The sequence below is a fragment of the Siphateles boraxobius genome, unplaced genomic scaffold (genome assembly GCF_051911475.1).
Source record: "Siphateles boraxobius isolate OS27281-9 unplaced genomic scaffold, OSU_SipBor_1 52, whole genome shotgun sequence".
In the NCBI taxonomy this organism is placed as follows: Eukaryota; Metazoa; Chordata; class Actinopteri; order Cypriniformes; family Leuciscidae; genus Siphateles; species Siphateles boraxobius.
Genome location: NW_027509164.1, coordinates 989,857 through 1,003,080, shown reverse-complemented (window position 1 = coordinate 1,003,080; position 13,224 = coordinate 989,857). Strand labels below are relative to the sequence as shown.

Genomic DNA, 13,224 nt, shown 5'->3' with positions numbered 1-13,224 from the left:
ACAGTATCGACCCGATCCCCGATGCCAGTATCGGTATCGGGCCATCCCTAGTTTGTATGGAAGAATGTCACCTCAAAGCGTTCAATGATTTGAAGAGAGCACTATGTCAAGCACCAGCATTAGGAATTGCCCAAACTGATAGACCATTTGTGCTTTATGTCCATGAACATTTAAGCTTCATGACTGCATGTCTAATGCAAGATCATGGGGGCAGTTTACGCCCAATTCATTACTATTCTGGTAAACTTGACATAGTAGCTCAAGTTATGGGGCCATGCCTCAGAGCAGTACAGGCAGTGCATCTAGCGCTACAGGCTTCATCAGGAATGGTGTTAGGACAGTCTGTAAACGTAAGATGTCCGCACGCTGTGTCCGCATTAATGAATCAAGCAAACGTCACTTCTGTCACTTCCTCTCGCTGGGGAAATTGGTTAGCAACTCTCACAGCCCCGAATATTGTCTTACAGCGTGCACCTGTCACGAACCCATCCTCATGTATGATGTCTGCAATGACTGAGAATTTGTTAGAGGATGAAGGAGAAATGACTCACGATTGTGTTACGCTTACATATACACCTACGAGTGTAGTAAGAGAAACTCCCATAGAGAATTCAGAATTTGAGTTGTTTGTTGACGGGTCAGCTCAAGTAATTGAAGGTAACAGACGAGCAGGTTATGCGGTAACGTCCACCACGGAAGTGTTAGCTTCAGGACGTCTTCCAGATCATTTTTCAGCTCAAGCTGCAGAACTAGTAGCCCTAACAAGAGCATGCACACTAGCTTCAGGATCAGTTGCTAATATCTACACAGATTCCAGATATGCTTTTGGGGTAATTCATGATTTTGGTGTCATTTGGCAAACCAGACAGTTTCTAACTTCTGCTGGATCCCCCATTAAGCATGCTGAATTAGTGAAAGATCTAATGTTTTCCATGAAACTTCCAAAGAAATTAGCAGTGATAAAAGTGAAAGCACATCTCACAACTAATACTACGGAAGCTAAAGGTAATGCTCTTGCTGATATAGCAGCTAAACAGGCTTGTTTCTATGCAACTGTACAAGTGTGCTCAGGTAGTGCAGCACAGAAGACAATTATGCCTCCTGAATCAATAATTGATCTGTACAAAGACGTTCCTCTGTATGAAGCATGGACATGGTTAGACAAAGGAGCCACAGTGGATTCATCCGGGTGCTGGACCAAAGGGGGAAAGTATGTCGCTCCCGAATCACTGTTGCCATATTTGGCTCAACAAATACACAATTTGGGTCACAGTGGTCCAGCAACGATGAATCACAGGTTCTCAAATCAGTGGTGGAATCCAAAATTCTGAAATGTAGCCACAGAAACATCCAAAAGGTGTGTTACATGTCAGAAAAATAATGATGTACCAGCAGCCACTACACCAGCATCACATACCCCAGCTCCACCAGGACCATTTCGTCACCTGCAAGTTGATTACATATCATTGCCTCGTTGTAAGGGAAAAACTGATGTTTTGGTAGTAATAGATAAGTTCTCAAGATGGGTAGAAGCTTATCCAACAGGGCGTGCTACAGCTGCACATACTGCTAAATGTCTTGTCACTGATTTCATTCCCAGATGGGGATTACCAGATTGCTTTGACTCAGATCAAGGTACACACTTCACAAGACAGGTAGTCAAGGAAGTGTCTAGAATTTTGAAGATTAAGTGGAATCTTCACTGCCCCTATAGGCCACAAGCATCAGGACAGGTTGAACGATCGAACAGAACAATCAAAACCAGACTAAGCAAAATGCATCAGGAAGGGGTACCATGGGTGGAAGCGCTGCCAGCAGTACTGTGTAGTATGAGAGCATCACCTAACAAAACAGTAGGACTGAGCCCTCATAAGATTATTACTGGACGCCCCATGCAGATGCCAGGTGTGATTGATCTTAGAAATGCTGATGTACACATTGCCTCAGATGCCCTGATTGCTTACTGTGAAAACCTAACAAAGGCGGTACAGAGTGCCAGAGGGAGAGTTGAGTCATGTTGGCAGACTCCACCAGAAGGTGGACACACAATCATCCCAGGTCAATGGGTCATGATAAAGTCATTCAGGAAAAAGCCATTAGAACCTAAGTGGCATGGACCACATAGAGTGATGTTGATTACAGCAGCTGCAGTATTGTGTCAGGGAAGGAAAACCTGGACTCACGTATCACACTGTAAAGTTGTTCCCCCTCCAACAGGGATAGGATAGGACACGAACCAGTGGGGAGCCGAGGGAAGAACCGATTGCAACAGGTGTCGGGGGCCAACCCTTCGGTGAAGAATCCCTCATTGGCCTTCCCATCCATTAATCCATCCTCACCTCACTGCGTTCTTTAGGTGTCATAATTAAGAAATAGGGAAAGAAGGAACAACAATAGCAGACTCGGAAAATTTACCACCCTAGTGTTTGAACCAATACTGCTCTACTGTTTAGCAGACTCAGAAAAAGTTTACAACCATAGTGTTTGAACAAATACTGCCCTACTTTCTTTTGTTTTCTGTCTTCCTCTGTGCAGATACCACTTGATGGCTGTTCTGGGATCCATAGGCAACGACCTCATCTGCCTATGAAGCCACAACCATAAGAAGACAACTAGACGCACTACTGAACGAGCCAATCACAAAAGAAAAAAATACACAACGCAGAGACTAACCTATGGGAACTTCAGTCATCCATCAGAGAACATACAAGAAGACATTCTTGATCTTTCAACAAAATTACACCAGATGACTGAAGATAACTTTTCAAGGTTCGGAAAAAGATGAACAACACAGATCACGTTATGTGCCTGTAATTTAAAAAAAGTTACAAGAATGAACTTGCTATGTGCCTGTAACTTACACAAGTTACAAGAATGAATTTTTAAGTGTCTAAATTTGTGTTTTGTGAGAGTTATTTAGAACTCTCAAAGGGGGAAATGTAGGATTACAAATTGTATTTAAATGTTTTATTGAGCTTCCAATACTATAGTATTTTAACTGAGAAAGATGCACACACTGTTTTCAATTTTGAGGCAATCAAGGATTCAGACATTAACCTCTTGTCACATCTCAAAGGTCAGCTGGGCCTTTTGTTGATCTAATCATCTCAAGACTCTGAGTTACACTGTTACTTGATGAAATCAGGTAACCAGCTGAATCAAGAGTCCCCTCCTCTATGAAATTAATTCCACCCCCTTGAAATGTATATAAACTGCAATGTAAAGTTCTCTTATTTAGACTTGATTGAGATGACTACAGCGACGCAATAAAGAACTTCTGCTCGAAAGATACCTCTTAAAGTCTCCTGGTCTGCACTTCTAAGTTTTCAACACTTGAGAAGGAAAAACGTTACAACAGGTGTTTATATCTGTATGCATATGTATTAATCATGTTGATAACAACAATATTGATATTTCTAGAAAACAAAAAAAATTATTACATATTAATGATGTAAATTTACTGCACCTGTCATAGACGTCCAAATGACATCCAAAAAAATTACCCAGTTCAGGTCAAATGTTGAACGTCAAGATGACGTCCAAGTTTGGTCATGGTTGGACGTCCAAATAGTGGACCTAGTTTTGACGTCGAATAGAGGTCCAGAATTGGTCATGGACTAACGGACCCAATATAGACATGCTCTGCACGTCTATCCGATGTCCAATGTTTAGTGGGTAAAGTACATGTTGTTAATTAATATTGCTCAGTACTTAAATATATAATTACAATGTAACAATGACACCTTAAAATAAAATGTAACCAAAAATGTAGTTGCCTGTAGTGTGTGTGTGTGTGTGTGTGTGTGTGTGTGTGTGTGTGTGTGTGTGTGTGTGTAAATGAATGAACACTGTATATACACACTCACATCACATGTTGGGTGTCCATGGTTTATGTGGACATATACATAATGATTTTTATATTGTACTATATCTATATCTATATTGTAACTATATCCCCTGAATCTAACCTTACCTCTGAACACAACCCTCACAGAAAACTTGATCCATTTCTACATTTTCAAAAAACATAATTTAGTATAATTTGTAACATATTTTATTCATGGGGGCCTTAAAAAAAGTTTCCCACAAGGACAGACATTTCTGATATTACTATCTTTGTGGGGACGTTTGGGTTTATCAGGACACACAAACTATGATTTCTAATCCTTGGTGGCAGAGTGGGGTAACATCTCACAGGAGGAAATGGCCTGTCTGCTACAGTCCATGTAGATCAGATGCTCTGTGAGGTAACATCTCACAGGAGGAAATGGCCAGTCTGCTACAGTCCATGTAGATCAGATGCTCTGTGAGGTAACATCTCACAGGAGGAAATGGCCAGTCTGCTACAGTCCATGTAGATCAGATGCTCTGTGAGGTAACATCTCACAGGAGGAAATGGCCAGTCTGCTACAGTCCATGTAGATCAGATGCTCTGTGAGGTAACATCTCACAGGAGGAAATGGCCAGTCTGCTACAGTCCATGAGGATGAGATGCTCTGTGGAACTCAAAACAGCTACTGGCTACACCAGATATGACTGCTTATTTTGATATTGTTCAGGGGCTCATTGTTCCATATCTTTTCATCAAATGTCTGCGTAACTTGTTTAGTTTATGTTCCAGTTGTTGAATCTTTTTATGTTCATACCAATATTTACACATTAGGACATTTTCTGGAAATAATAGCAGTTGAAAGTTAGAGGACATCACTTATTTTTACTGAGTTTAGTTCTTTATGACTGTCTTTTTTGTCATTATGTTTTCGATAACACAAGTGCAAAATGACTGATGAAAGTGATTAAGCATAAAGCACATAATATCTACATTTACCAGTACAATGAGGATTTATTCTGCTTGCTCAGTTTATTTAATGAGCTAATTTAATACAATGTATGAGCATTGTGTCGATTTATTTCAATGTGTGTGGAAAGAAGTTTAACTAATTGTTAAAATTGAACATCAAATGCAGAAAACATACTCTCTGAAATAAGCTACATACTAAGATACATGTAGTGTAACTTACACATACAAATCCTACAAAGATAATCAAATCCTTTATGAGTTACAGCTTCACCAGTTTAATTACAATTGATGCTCTGTAAAAATATCAACCAGAGAGGATGCTGGCTTAAATATTTTCAGAGTTAAGATGTGTTTAACTGTCTTTTTGAACCAGGGATAAAATAAAGCATAGACCAGAGGATTTAGACCTGAATTTGTGTACAAGACCCATATCAAAACATTTATGATTGTGGAAGAGATTACTGATAAAGAACAGATATAGTATGGAATAAAGCAAAGCATAAAAACTATCACAATGATTCCTAATGTCAGAGCAGCTTTATTCTCAGATTTCCTCCTCAATGAACCTTCCGTTACACATTTACCACCCTTCATCAGAGAGTTTATAACTTTCACTTGCTGATGCACTACATAGAAAATCCTCAAATATAATATTATGATTAGAGTACAAGGAAAAATAAAAGACACGAACAGATCAGTAACTCCCCAGGCAAAACTAATCTTAGCAGAACACTCTCCATAACACATGTCTGTTCTGTGTGAAGTGTCAAAATATCCATTATTAATAATTACAAGGATAGTGGTATAAGTTGAAAAACAAATCCAGCACAGACAGATGCTCACTAAAGTTTTAGTTGTGGTTATTTTCTGTGGGTACAGTAAAGGGTGACACACAGCCACATAACGATCCACAGCAACTAAAACTAAATTACTGAGAGATCCTGAGAAGGGCAATGCAAGTATTATCATAAACAGTCTACAGAAAGTGTCTCCAAAGTACCAACACATCTCAATCTGCCTAGTGGCCTCTATGGGTATCAAAAGTCCCATAAGCAGGTCGGCCACAGCCAGAGAGAGAATAATCAGGTTTGTTGGAGTGTGAAGCTTCTTGAAGTGAGAGATAGAGATGATCACCAGCAGGTTCAGAAACACAGTCCATACTGACAGCAATGATACAAACACATACATGATCTTGTATTCATATCCAGAGCGTTTTCCCTTGATACATGATGAGTTGATGGCAGGAAAGCAGTATTGAGTCTCATGGTCCTCTGTCTCATAGGCCATGAATGAGTCTCCTCCGGTTAGGAGTTTGATCTGCTCGTCTTATTGTCCTTTCATTTATACAGTGTCTGGATCAGACGCCCCACCCATCTACTGCCCACTGATGATGTAACATAAAAAAGGTTTTTTTTTTTATTAACTTTTTTTTTTAACATTAGCTTTGAAATGCAATTAATTTCATCAGACCGGATTAGAATTCTCTTATATTGTTCAAAAGTTAATGCTTTTTTTTTTTTTTTTGCTTAATTTATTCACTGTCTTGTTATTGTTCAGTATTTCCACATGAAAGCAATGCACAGGGGTAACTGAACTGAACACAGGTGTGGTGGCTTTTGCTTTAATCAGTAATCAGCACTTTAGATCACCCTTCCTTTGAGCGACTCTGGAACTCATCTGATGGGTCCCTTGGTGTGGTTAAGGTGATTTCTGTGAATTAGGAATGGGGTCCAGAAATAGAGGGGTTATGTCATCCATTGGAACTCAAGAATGCTTGAGCTGTCCATAATCCTCCCAGTTTACCCTGTAAAATATCTATTGCAATGTAATAGGTGGGCAACAACTGTCTCGTATACAGAACACATTATCAAAAATGGTGAAATTATCTTTATACTGTACAGTGAAAAAGCTATTGAATTGAACATGTGTAATAAAAAGGTTTCAGTTCCCAATGAAATCCATTATATGGACAAAAAAATAAAATAAAAGTCAGTAGGGAGCGAAACTGTTTGGTTGCCCACATTCTACAAAATATATCTTACCGGTTTAGACCTCTAGACCTCTAGACCTCATGCGAGGGTGACCTTGTTGATGTTGTTTCATACGTTATACATCTTGGGGGTATACACTAATAAAAGTTTAAGTTTTTAAGTTTGATTAATAAGTTTGATTGTAGAATGTTTGCTTAAAAGGTTTCGTAGGGCTATGTTACAGTTATTTATATGTATAGTTAAGTCAAGTCACCTTTATTTATATAGCGCTTCATACAATACAGATAGCAATACAGAAGCAACTTTACAGAGATAACAGGAAAATAATGCAACAAAGTTTGTTTCCAGAAGAAAATAGCATCACAGTCCATCTTAAGTAAGTTCTACCAGAAAGATTTGGGGGAATAATACTGTAACAATGAACCATTTATTAACAGCCCAGCAAGCAATATTATGATATAAAGTTCTTTGGCGTAGCTCGCAATGCGAGGGTCCGGACACTGCATTTCCTGCCTGAAGATGAAGGTAGGGGCGCAGCCGACCCACAAAAGAGGTGGAAGAATAATTCCACCGGGACGGAGCCCACCCCCAAAGAACGGTAAAGAAAAGTATTGTAGTGTTACAAATTTATTAAAATGTTTTAATTTAGGTTCAACAGTATTTTAACTGAGAAAGTTACCATTTTGAGGCATAGGACATTAACCGTTACTTCTCATCTTATGTCACAGACCTGCCTGTTCCTGTCTGTCCTGCTCTCTATTGTAAGTTAAATTGATCAGAGCACTGAGACTATCACCTTTTGTCTTTATGCACTGCCTGGCCATTAAGATAATGTGAAGGTATCGGTGAAGAGTCTGGGTGATTGGATTAGGATATTTACATTACACTGTTATGCTGATTGGATTAGGAGTGGTAACACTCTCAGTCTAGGGCACGTTCCTGAACCTGTATGCCTCATTTACATGCTTTTGTTTCAGAGTGTCTCCACCTTTATGTAAATCCTCCCCCTTAAAGGGTATATGAACTACTGTTTACTGCTTTTAGTTAGACTTGGGTACGATTTTGGACGAAGCAGACTACAGCAAATTAAGAATCCTGCTTAAACGATACAACCCCGAGTCTCCTGGTTTTCGCTTCTAAGTCTCCTACACTTAAGAAGAAGAAGGTTTACAACAGTATACCCACCAGTCGTGTATCCTGTAGTGCCTAAGACATAGAAAGAAAAGAGAGTTAATAATAAGCATGAACATGGAATGCCTCATAGCCAATAGCTAATTGGTAAGAGGCAATTTCATCATAGTGAGAAAGTGAGCCTGAAAGGTACTATGTGAAGACGTGAATAATGCGCTAATGCATTTAATATTCTGCTGCTGTATATACATGAAGCATTATCCATTGCTGACGCTTTCTGTCAGTGTCGAAGAAGGCAATAGAATCCAATTGCTAAGTAACAGTCGTTTATTTAGGAAACACAGAGAACAGAATGATGTAGAGCTGAAGGGAGCAGAGCGGGGGGGGTCACTGGCAACGCAATGGGCAGTAGGAACCAGGCAGCGTCCAGACGGCAACCGAATCCCAGGAACCAGAGACACGGAAACAGGAACTGAGGAAAACAGAGAACCTGAGAGCTCAAGCCCAAGAAAAACTTCGACAACAATCTGACAAAGACAAGACGCAAACACACACAATAAATAGCTGACTAAATGAGAGACAGCTGGCGCTGATCCGCTCATCAGCACTCAAACGAGTCACGCCCACAATCAACGCACATTGAACACAGACAAACGACAGCGGCGAGACAGTGAGTCTGTGAACAGTGACACTTTCATCCAAAGCGACTTATATTACATTCAAGACACACTAAACAATACCAGTTTCCCTGTAGATGAACCTGTGACCTAAGCTTGTAATCTCCAATGCTCTACTGATTGAGTTACAGGAACGAGTTGAAGGGAAGCAAGCATTGGGTAATAGTGAACATGAACTAAGGCTAACTTAGAACATAGAGACAGGTTATTGGAAGTTATAGACCACAGAGACAAGGCCGCGATGGACCACACAGAGCTAGGCCACCTTGGGCCACACAGAGCCAGGCAAATGGGCCACACAGAACCAGCCATAGTGACCACAGAGTGGAGCCATGCTGGGCCACATGGCCTTGCTAGACCACAGAGACAAGGGTGCATGGCCACACGGCCTTAGTAGACCACATAGACAAAGCTGGCGATCAGCCACAACAGCCTCTAATGTCACATAGAAGACGAAGTAAGACTGGACAAGGTCGCGAGGCCACACGAAACCGAGACCGCAAGGACCCCAAGTTTTTTTTTGTTTTTTTTTGCAAGGCAACGATGCTTCAAGGCCGCTTGGCCACACAGACAACGGCCACTAGGCCAAATAGAACCAATGCCGGTAAGGGCCACGAGACCACTGGCCATTTTTTACATACAGGACAAGGCAATGATATGCCACAAAGCCACACAGAACAAACCACACAGAACAACGGCCACTAGGCCACATAGAACCAGTGTCACAAAGAGCTACGAGACCACTAGCCATTTCTTACATATAGACAAGGCAACGTTATGCCACAAGGCCTCGAAGATCCACACAAACACAATGCCCAGCTGAGCCACAAGGCTACTAATGCTACACAGAAACAAAAACACTCATAGACAAGGCCACTAGGCCACACAAAACCAAAGCCCAGAAGGACCATAATGCCAGCAATAGGCACAAAGGACAAGGCAACAATATGCCACAAGGCCATGGAAGACCACACAAAACCTATGCCCCGGAGGGCCACACTGGCACGAAGGCACAAAGGACAAGGCAACAATATGCCACAAGGCCACTAAGGCCACACTGAGATGAGTTTGACAGAGACAACGACCACTAGGCCAAACTGAACCGAGCCACTAAAGGCCACGAGCCCAAAGGCCCAGCTGAGCCACAAGGCTGCTAATGCCACACAAAACGGACACTCATAGACAAGGCCACTAGGCCACACAGAACCTAAGCCCGGAAGGACCATACAGACAGCAATAGGCACGAAGGACAAGGCAACGATATGCCACAAGGCCACACAAAGACAAGAATACACAGAGATAACAGCCACAAGCCACATATAGACAATGACATGTTGGAAACTCAGAGTTTTTCAAGCTAAAACTATCATCAGGATAGATAGAGCATGACACCACCACCAGTAGTTGCATGTGGATTTATCTGAACTGATACTGGAGAGCTTGCTGAGCTTCGAGGATGATTTTTGAATCAGGTCTTATATATGACTTGAATGCAGAGGAAGACCATCTGCCCGGGATCTTGATAGCTGAAGTAGAAATGCCACATTCAGCTGCTCTAGTGGCTGCCCCGATCCTGAAGGAATGACCAGTATACTGGGAGGGAGATAAACTGCAGCTTTTGAGGACATAAACTAGATGAGTCGTGAACCAGGCTTTAGAGAGAGGTGCTCCATTAGGTAGGATAATTGGGGGGAGTGATCTGAGATCTAGGACGGATCTTAAGAAATTTAAACATAGATGAGAAGGGACAGTACTATTATTATTTTTAGAAATTGTTAATGAGATGCCAGATCCATGAGAGTCATTCTATAAGTGCTTAACAAAGAGAGTAAAGAAATTAGGTGAGAACGTAAATCAGAAAAAGAAAGACCACGGGCAATATCAGAGTATTTAGATACTTAAGTAAATTCCCCTGGATGCATGAGCCATGAAATGCTGTTAAAAACATGGCTACAATCTGAGTATGAAAATAGGAAAAGAGACCATTGCGGACAGGAGAAAATTAAAAGGGTGGTTGAATGGATTTCGCTTTACTTTCTTAGTGTGTAATGTTGCGGTTTAAGCATAACCAACATCTGCAAAGTTACAACTCTCAAAGTTCAAGCAATGGGAGAGTTTAATTTAAAGAAATTGCTTTTTAGTGTCTACAACAAATGCTGAGAGGGACTGCACGAAATTCCTCCTGGGCTAGTGGCACCACAAACCCTAAAATTTACATGAATCCTGCCCCCGGAACATGATTTATAGAATATCAAGACAGAATAAGCTAATCAGTGACTATAATCACTGATATTTTAGCAATTTAGTTATTTCAACTTATTTTTTTGAGTAGAGATAACTAGATTGTCCTGACAACAAGAAATTTTAAGTTTTCTTGTCCTCAACTAGACTGAAAGTTGAATGAACAAATAAAATTGTTATTTTAACTAAAAAATTTATGTTTAAACAACTGCACTAGATTTTCTGTTGAATTAACAAGTATACTTGTTATTTTAACTTATAAATGTAAGTTGAAACAACTGCACTACATTTTCTGCAGGTTTTACTTCAATTATACTCTAATGCTTTGATAGTAAACTAAACATAATTGATCTATCTATCTTACTGTCTGGTAGACTGTATGGTCTTAAAACCTAAACTTCAAGCTTTTAAAACTGCTTCAAAAATAAATATTCAACTTCAACAATGATTTTACAATTATGTGCACAGATTCATTATTATAATAATGTATAATAATATCATTATTATACATTATTATAATTTATTATTATATTATATAATTCAAGATTGATTATCATAATTACACCCAAAAAAATTCTAGCTGCTTTAGTTCCCTTTCGAAGGGAATTTGAACTGCGTCAAGTGCTATGGGGAACGCCTCAGCGTGACTGATGACTGAAACACTGTAGAATCACGACAATCCTATTGGCCAGCGTCAGCCATGACGTCATGCTCTAGCGCGACCAGGAAGTATAAGAGGAGCGCCTAGAGAACATGTCATCCTCTTTTCGTCTTCAGGGACTGTTTCACTGACACTGTGAGTAAAACGAAACTATGGCAAAAAAGGGAAGTGTCCCGACCCATGTGAGAGGTTTCTCACACCTGGTGGCACTCACTACCTTTGTGGGCTTTGTCTGGGTGAAGAGCACGCGCGCTCTGTTCTCGAGGGGATAGAGTCGAGGAAGGATTGACAGTCATCTTTGCCTCGGGTCTCGCTCGTGCCAAGGCTGAGAGGAGACTAAGATTGCGGGGATCTCAGAGGGAGCTCGTTGACGAGTTTGAGAGAGGAGTAAATCTCTCGGACTCATCGGCGGGTGACGAGAACGAACTGTTGGGCGGGGATGCGCACTCTGACACATCCTCTGGTCCAACAGTCAGTGCTCTACTGAACGCGACCGCCAGGCTTGAGTAATGCCATGGCAGCGCGTCAGAGTGGAAGTGCTCAAGAAAAAAAGAAAGAAAAAAAAAGACAAAAGAAGAGAACTCTTGATGAGCGCTTTCTCTCTGGCCACACCTACCAGACACCATTAACAGAGTAGTTGGCACTACATGCCTCCTCCAGTTAAAATGAACGTAGACAGGCTGTAATTTACGGCCTCCGTTCCCCTCCTGGATAGGATGGGTTTCCCTTACGGTGTGGTGAGATTGCTATAGGGACTCTGTCGCTTCCTTTTCACTAAGATTCGGGTAGCCCAGATCTAGGTCTCCTCTCATGCGAGAGTCATCATGCTGAGACCTCTGGCCCTGGAGCCCCATGCAGGCGGCTGCTGCAGGTAGAGGTTGACTAGGGATCACTCTCTTAGGTAAAAAAAAAAAAAAAAACAGCAGAGAGGTTTTTCTGGCCCTCCGCCCTCTCGGGCTCTGAGCTGGATTTAATTAATATAGTTGTTTCCACTAATAAAAAAGACTACTTTAAGACCGCTTGGGTGCGAGTATGGCAGGCCTCCTCTTCTTAGAGTCTTTCTGCTAGGCCCCTGCTCCCCATAACCCTGTGAAGGCAGTTTGCGTCTCTGAATTTGAGACGGTGGTCAAGTCGTTCCTCTAGAGTAGGATGACGTAGTACTCCCCTAGTTAGCAGGGTGTTTCTGTAGAGTGCTTAGTAACGAGCTAGCTCTCCTAACTATATGTATCAGGCCTCCTCTCCTTTGAGAGTCATCCTGCTGAGGTCTCCATGTGTACAGTTAGACTGTGTTATCTGTTTATAGCATGTCAGGCCTCCTCTCCTTCGAGAGTCATCCTGCTGAGGCCTCCATGATAACAACATTTCAGGTGGAGCTTGAGAAGTGGCCCCTCTCTCTCTGAGGAGGTGCTTTAGGCCCTTCGCTCTGATGATCGTCGAGCTAGCTCTCCTAAATGGCTGGAAGATGGCGGTGCGGACGAGCAGCAAGGCAGGTGCTGCAGTCTGCACAGCTAAAGTCAATTACAAGTACAAGACTTACTTCAATAAGAACGGTTTTTGTTACAAAACTAGCCCTACACTTGGTGCCGGATTAAGGAAATGTATTGGCAAACTGGCGTACAGAGGCTGTTTGTTTACTTACGCATTTGCTCTTTTTCTGATCTCGTTGCGCTGTTGCTGGTCCTTCCAAACTGACAGCGCCCGGCGGCAAGTTGACTTTTTTAC

At 41.4% G+C, this 13,224-nt stretch overlaps 1 pseudogene; it reads right to left on the bottom strand.

Moving 5' to 3' along the window:
• Positions 1 to 5,080: 5,080 nt before the first annotated feature.
• LOC143713548 (trace amine-associated receptor 13c-like) lies at positions 5,081 to 6,157 on the bottom strand (annotated as a pseudogene).
• Between the last annotated feature and the right edge of the window lie 7,067 nt (positions 6,158 to 13,224).